General features: G+C 38.4%; 1 long non-coding RNA gene across 1 annotated transcript; it reads left to right on the top strand.

Moving 5' to 3' along the window:
- Positions 1–1,901: 1,901 nt before the first annotated feature.
- Positions 1,902–6,406, top strand: LOC149019559 (uncharacterized). Its single transcript, XR_016173094.1, has 3 exons — positions 1,902–2,092; positions 2,194–2,301; positions 5,094–6,406. It is a non-coding gene; the product is annotated as an uncharacterized LOC149019559 (long non-coding RNA).
- Positions 6,407–6,602: the final 196 nt, after the last annotated feature.

The following is a 6,602-nucleotide window of genomic DNA, read 5'->3' on the forward strand; positions in this document are numbered from 1 at the left end:
TATTATGCAGCTTCGCATGCAACTTCATTCCATCAGAAAATGTTCAGATCCAATGCAGTCCTATTTACTCAAATTCAAGCAATTAGCAGATGCTTTGGCGTTAGCTTCTTCACTAAACTCTTATACCATATTAGGATTCTAACTTCATATTTAGAAATGAGAGAATACATGTATTTATAAAGAAAAATACAATCATTTACCTAAAGTACCTTATAGTGATTATTCTAATCACTAATAATATATATATCAATCGATATAACTGTTGATATTCCTAGGATTCAATACCAATAAGTGAATTAGGATAGTCAAATCAACCCTTCAAAGACGCCCCCCACAAATACTTTTTGGGGTTTCTAACGATCTTTAGACACCGGTGCATGATCATAGAATCTATACTCGTGAAAAATGTGAAGCTAGTCAACATCATGGTTCTTAGTATTTCGTATAATATGAATTAACATGTCTATTAACATATAATAACTTCATTAAAACTTGATATCAATATCGAATATGCCAAGCAAATCGATTTTACATTAATCATGGTCTATACTCTATACCTCTAGTAGTTAGCAATAGTTTTGGTAGCAAGCTCATTAAGGGTGAGGAGCACCATAAATCATTTAATCTGCATAGAAGACCCCAATTAGATTATGTATATCTGATTACAAAATTATGGCATTCTGTGGTGAGGTAGTCTTAGTTTATGAATTTGAAATTTTATATGCTTACATAGCCTATAGTAGATGGAGCCATTGGCTCTGGAGAGAGAGTTGAGTCTGCATGAAGATGAATGCATGCATCTTCATAGTAAATATATAATTTTTTTTCTTATACAACTTTAATATTTTAATTCCCATGAATGGATACAGTGTCAAATCCTGCTTCCCTTACTCCCTCACCCAAAATTATAAATAGAAGGGACCCAATTATGCATCACTAAAGGTTCTAGTATTGAAACCTTGTGGATGCAAAAAATTCTCGTTGGAAGACTCACCCACCATAGCCAGGTGGGCGACTCGGGTCGAACACCGGATTAGTAGATCAAAGCCTTGGAAACCAAAAGGCACCATTAGGTTGAAATTAAAGAAAATCAAAGGAAGTGGAACTAGTTAAAATAACAAATTAATATAAAATTTTATTATCAACAATGACTAATTAAGGGGAAAAGTTCTTTGTCTAAGAGTAAGGTTGAGTGCTAAAGTAGGGATTAGTCATATTGTACGCTAAAACATCAACAAGATAACATTTTCGATTTTCATGAAAGCAATAACAACATTATCTTATAAGAACCTACTTTTTAATGGAAGAGTCACGTCTGCAGACAAGTTTCTTTCGTACTTAATTTAAATTCTTTTAAAAAAATATAAATCCCTACACTATGGACATCTGGATAGTTTTCATGCCTTCTCACTCACCTCTTTTTTTTCTAACCAAAAAAAAAATATATTCTTCTTTATTTCAATATTGTGTTCAAGAATTTCAACTAAATAACTAAAAATGATACTTACTAGAGAAGTGTTTGAGTTTGACTAGTCATATAATAATTGTATAATTTTTATTTTATTTTATTTTATTTTTATCTCCAAGTAGAGGGGAGCAAGAGGAATGAACAAAATGGATTGCTCTTTGGTAGCCAACCTAATAAAAAGGCCGATTTAACCATTTTGATGGGCTTGGCCTTTTTGGGCCTTTATTGGACAACAGAAACCCATCAATTGGTTTGGCAAGAAGCCCATCACTATTTTACTCGTGTAGTAGTCCTATGGCGTATGATAGCTTTCCCTTCTTGTAACGTTGCTATCCTTCTCCACGTATGCGTGATACCCCTCCTCCCAAATCTCCCCGCCTGTTTATATTTTAATCTTGTGTTCGGTATTGGTCGTTAGGGTTTCAAGCTACAGTTGGTTACCCACCATCACCTCACCTCTGCCATCACTGGATCGGTTTGTAGATTTTTTTTTTTCATTCTGGATTTATTGGTTTTGTGTTTAATCTGTTGAACGAAATCGTATCGATACTTAGGTTTTTGTCATGCTTTCTGATGAACCATTGCTCTGTGGTGGAGATTATGTTGCATCTCTCAGGGTTAGCAGTAATATTTCTATCTTGTCAATCTGGAATTGAAAGTTTGGAATCTTGAGCTGTGAGTGGATCACGCTTGGATCAATTTTTAATGATCATATTTTGGAACAGAAAATCCTCTCGGCCTGCTATTTGTAGAGAAGCGTATGAGGTGCTGGGAGTTTCTAGGGTTTCGACTGTTTTGGAAATCAGAACTACATTCAGGAAGCTAATCCTCAGGTTTGTTCCTTCTCTCAGTTGTGTATTTGGTTTTTTTGGTCTTTAATCAAACTTGGAGACATGCCTAAGATAAATTGATATCCTAGGAATTTTGTTTTACTTGTTAGAAATTGACATTGTAGGACTGAGGACGCACTCCTAAACCATTTAATCTTAGAAATATTTACTTTATAATCTTTTGATGGAAACCATGTACATTTTGTCTACTCCATTCTATTTGAAATAAGCAAGATCAGTCTCCCACTCAATGGTAGGATGGGGAATGATATCAGTAATGGCCAGAGAAGCGAGAGAATTTGAATAAATAAAAGGCCCTGGAAGAGAGGCATATCTTAGTAGACACTGTAGACTAACATTCTGAAGGTGTGGCTACATGTGTAAAGAAATAGTGAGTTACAAGAGCAATCATTTTTAAATCACTTTAAACCATACGAGGCTAAGACTTCATTTTTCGTATTGAAGCATCTGGCTGACGGCACAAAAATGATGAATACGAGGAGAGCATGCATGACTTGTTATGACATGATATTTGCATCAAATTGCGAGTGAGGACAGGTACCAACTATTCAATAATGATATGAGGATTTGAATAAAAGTCTACGGAAGCAGAGTTTCACTCCTATTTCAATGAGATGGAGTTGGAACAGGCTTGCAATTCTCCATCGTGCTTTGAAGAGGATTTTCAAAAAGAGGCCATCTGTGGATAAGAAATGAAGCACCTTGAGTATTCTCTTGCTATCCATGGAATGCATTAGCATGCCATGTTTGTGAGATTTTACCCTGTTGAGGGACAATATGAGTGAGATGGGTAGTAGGTAGCGGAAGTTTCATCCAAACTTATTGAGAGTCAAAAGGATTGTGAGGTAAAACAGGACAGATGATGAATTGAGAGAGATGGAGAAAGGAGTTTCTGAATTCAAAATTGAAGGGAAGCGTGAGGACTATCATGTGGAAAATGTGGAGGCCGATTTTATGGCTGGATGGCACTTAATGGGGGCACCTCCTTACTTCCCGTTAGTTTTGGACTGCATCAGTCAACACCAGTTTGAAAAGATGACATTAAAAGAGTGGACAAGCTGGTGGAGGGACAACTATAAACTATCAAACTTTAAAAGTGTGTGGAGGAAACTCTTCATAATAGTTCTTCATCAAATCTAGCTAGAACTCAATGTTCAAACTTCAACGTCATGAAGAGATTAACGATGAGGATAGTACAATCTCTAAAGCTTGAAGTAGGGGGGAATGAAGTTTATATCACAAGAAGATTTGCTGGTTTCTAGATGCCTTCGGTTGAGGATGAAGTCAATGAGATGCCATTAACCTCTAGCTGCTTATTCAAACCCACCACTTGTGAGTTGGTGGAAAACTGAATATAGATGGCTGTTCTCTAGGAAACCTCGTCTGTGGAGGAGCTGGAGGTGTATCTAGAAACTCAAAACCCTATGTCTATGGAAGTCTTCAGAATACACTTAGATTTTGCATAAATTTTGTTGCAAAAGTGGAGGCAATAATGAGAGGGCTGAAAAGAGCAAGGGAGTTGAAGCTGCACAAGCTTTGGGTGGAAGCAGACTTTTTAGCAGTAGTGATGTTATTACAATAACGCATGATCCCCTGAATCATGTTACAAAGGTGGACGAATATCCAGAGTTATTTGAACACAACGGAAGATATCATGCTATTATCATGAGGCTAACCTAGTAGCTGATTGGTTAGCAAAGCTGGCAGCAAAATCTCATAGTAATCAGGTTAGGGGATGCTCAAGAATGCAACTCATGGAGATAAAAAAGGATGCAACTAGGCTGCCAAGATATAGGATGAGTTTCTAAAATGTGGGGATGTTATCTTATTTTCTTTTTTAAATAACTGTATCATCCTTTTTCCCTTTCTTTCTAATAAAACCAATCTTCACGAAAAGGGGTACCTCCTTATTCTGATACCATGTAAGATTGAATGGTCTAATACCTAAATCCTCATATGTGTAGATGCATAAAGCTACATGCAAAATACGCAACACGGTTTTCACAATCAAACTATTTACAGGGTTTTCCCCAACAGCCACCACCAGTAATTAATGCTAGCAAAGGTAAGTAGCCAAGTGAAAGGCCAACCTCTTCCTCTTTCCTGTTCCAGTTCTGCTGATAACCTTTTGCATATTCTGTGCCCATTCAGAGGAAGACATCCAACAGCTCTCTTTTTTTCCTGCCCTTTTAAGCAAACCTATTTGATCCATTGCCCTTGCTTCTATTTTGCCTCATTGCAGACGCCCTCTCGCTTTTGTTAGGGAATGTCATTGGCTCTTGGACAACTTGGATGGCGATGCCATCTAGACACTATTGTTTGTTTGGTGTTTGGTGCTATTATTTTCCATTTTTTGAGTATACCACCCGTAGATGGTCTCCCAAATCTAGCTCCATCAATCAAATGTGAAAGCCATCTGCTGAGATGTTAAAGCTGAAATTTCCCTCATTCCTCCCAAACCTCTTGTAGGCTCCCCAAGAACAGATTCTTTGTTGTTCCCTGGGGCTGATAGTGACATTTTGTTTTCTTCTACAGCCCCTTGAGTTGCTGTTGCTCCCCCCCCCCCCCCCCAACTAAAAATAAAACCCAACTCCCAAACACTCCCTTTGTACATTCTTCTTTGTTCTTTCATATATTATTCATTCATAAAACGCCTGTTGGAGCCTCAACTTTGCAATGGATAAGATTCCATGCTGTGATTCACTTTCTGGTTGTTTAGTTATTATTTCTGTTTATTCAAGTTTATTCCTATGACAATCTACATCAACGTGTAGGTTCCAGGAAAGGAGTTGAGAATCAAACTTGTTAACTATGCAGTTAAGGTGCCATTGGTTGAATGTAGCTACCTAATTAACCGGTTTGGCTGAACTGTCGGTGCAACCCCTCGACCCTTCATTTGGGATCCGGTTCCTCTCCAATAACATCCCACCCGATAAGTGCTGGTAAGCATACCTAATGGCTGGTTACAAGGTGAAAAGTTTACTCTTTGAGTTTCAATTGTTTGCTTTAGAATAGCTTAAAAGGGAAGTTCTGATATGTCCACATTACTTGCACGGCAAAACTTGTTGGACACCTCAAGCATACTTCTGTGGAAGGATGAAGGCCATCTGTGCTTTTAAGAATGTCCAATACTTAATTCATTCTAGAGTACAGAACAGACATGCCTGCAACATGGGAATATCAGAACAAGACAATAAAATGGGAACTCAATCTAAAAGCTATTACCTAGCATGTTTAGACAGATTTAACATGACGTCTAAACATGACATCTCGTTAGAACAGAATTCTTTCCTTAGTTTTTAGGTTCATCAGCTAAAGAAACTTTGCTCAGCCTGCTTGGCAATGTCTTGGCATCATTGCTCCGTGTCCTCCCTCCAATGCGACGACGGTTGCGACCAAGAATCGCTCTTTGTGCCACTGATCTTCCGGAGCAAAGAAGGGCTGAAGCTTGGTTGTTTGAGGAGTTCTCTGTCTCTGGAGCTTGACTGCTGCATCCCTGGGTGTCTGGGTCGTTCAAATTTGTCTTGGGGGCAGACATTTCTGTTGTGTCAGAGTGGGTTAGAGAGAAGGTGAAGTAGAAGATAATGCAAAGCACGTAAATGGCGTCTTGCAAGTTTCAAGTAGTCTTTATAGAGGTGAAAAGGACGAACAGAAGGACAAAAGGGCATATGAGACCACGCAAGGAATTAGTGATGGAATCGAGAGAGGAAAGGTGGGAACTGGGATGAGGAGGGGTGGATTTTGAGAGAGGTCTGAGACAGTTGGAGTGACCGAAAGGACACTTCCATCCTTTTGTGTTTACCATAGAAGAAGCTTTGCATCTTAGATGGTGTTGGAAAACCAATAAAATAAAGCAGAGGTTCTTTTGTTTCCATGGCAAGCTTCGAGATTCTTTGAACTCCCAAGTCTGATAAGGTTCTTTCATGAGTTTTGAACGAAAAGTAGAGGATATCTTTATAGCTTTCTTCGTTAGGCTTCCATCAGGCTGATGTGAGAGAATCACTTTGAGTAAGCATTGTGTCTGTTTTCAGTGCCCGTCCTCTTGGATTCTCCACCTTTCTTCTTTGGCCCATTGTTCTTCTTTCACCGGTTTCGTTGCTTTATAGGTTTTTGAATTTTGGAAGACTTGGCGATTCAATTGCATTCTCAACTGACTGGATTAGCCTCGAAATTGGAGGTTCAAGTCTCTAACCTAACCTTTGGAAGGATCAAACCAGCTATGAGTCGATTTGGGATTCTCGAATCCCAGTTCCAATGTGAACACTTAATAAGGATCATAACTT

Source organism: Hakea prostrata, chromosome 4, assembly GCF_041222555.1.
Source record: "Hakea prostrata isolate BN-2017 chromosome 4, UWA_Hpros_2, whole genome shotgun sequence".
Lineage (NCBI taxonomy): Eukaryota > Viridiplantae > Streptophyta > Magnoliopsida > Proteales > Proteaceae > Hakea > Hakea prostrata.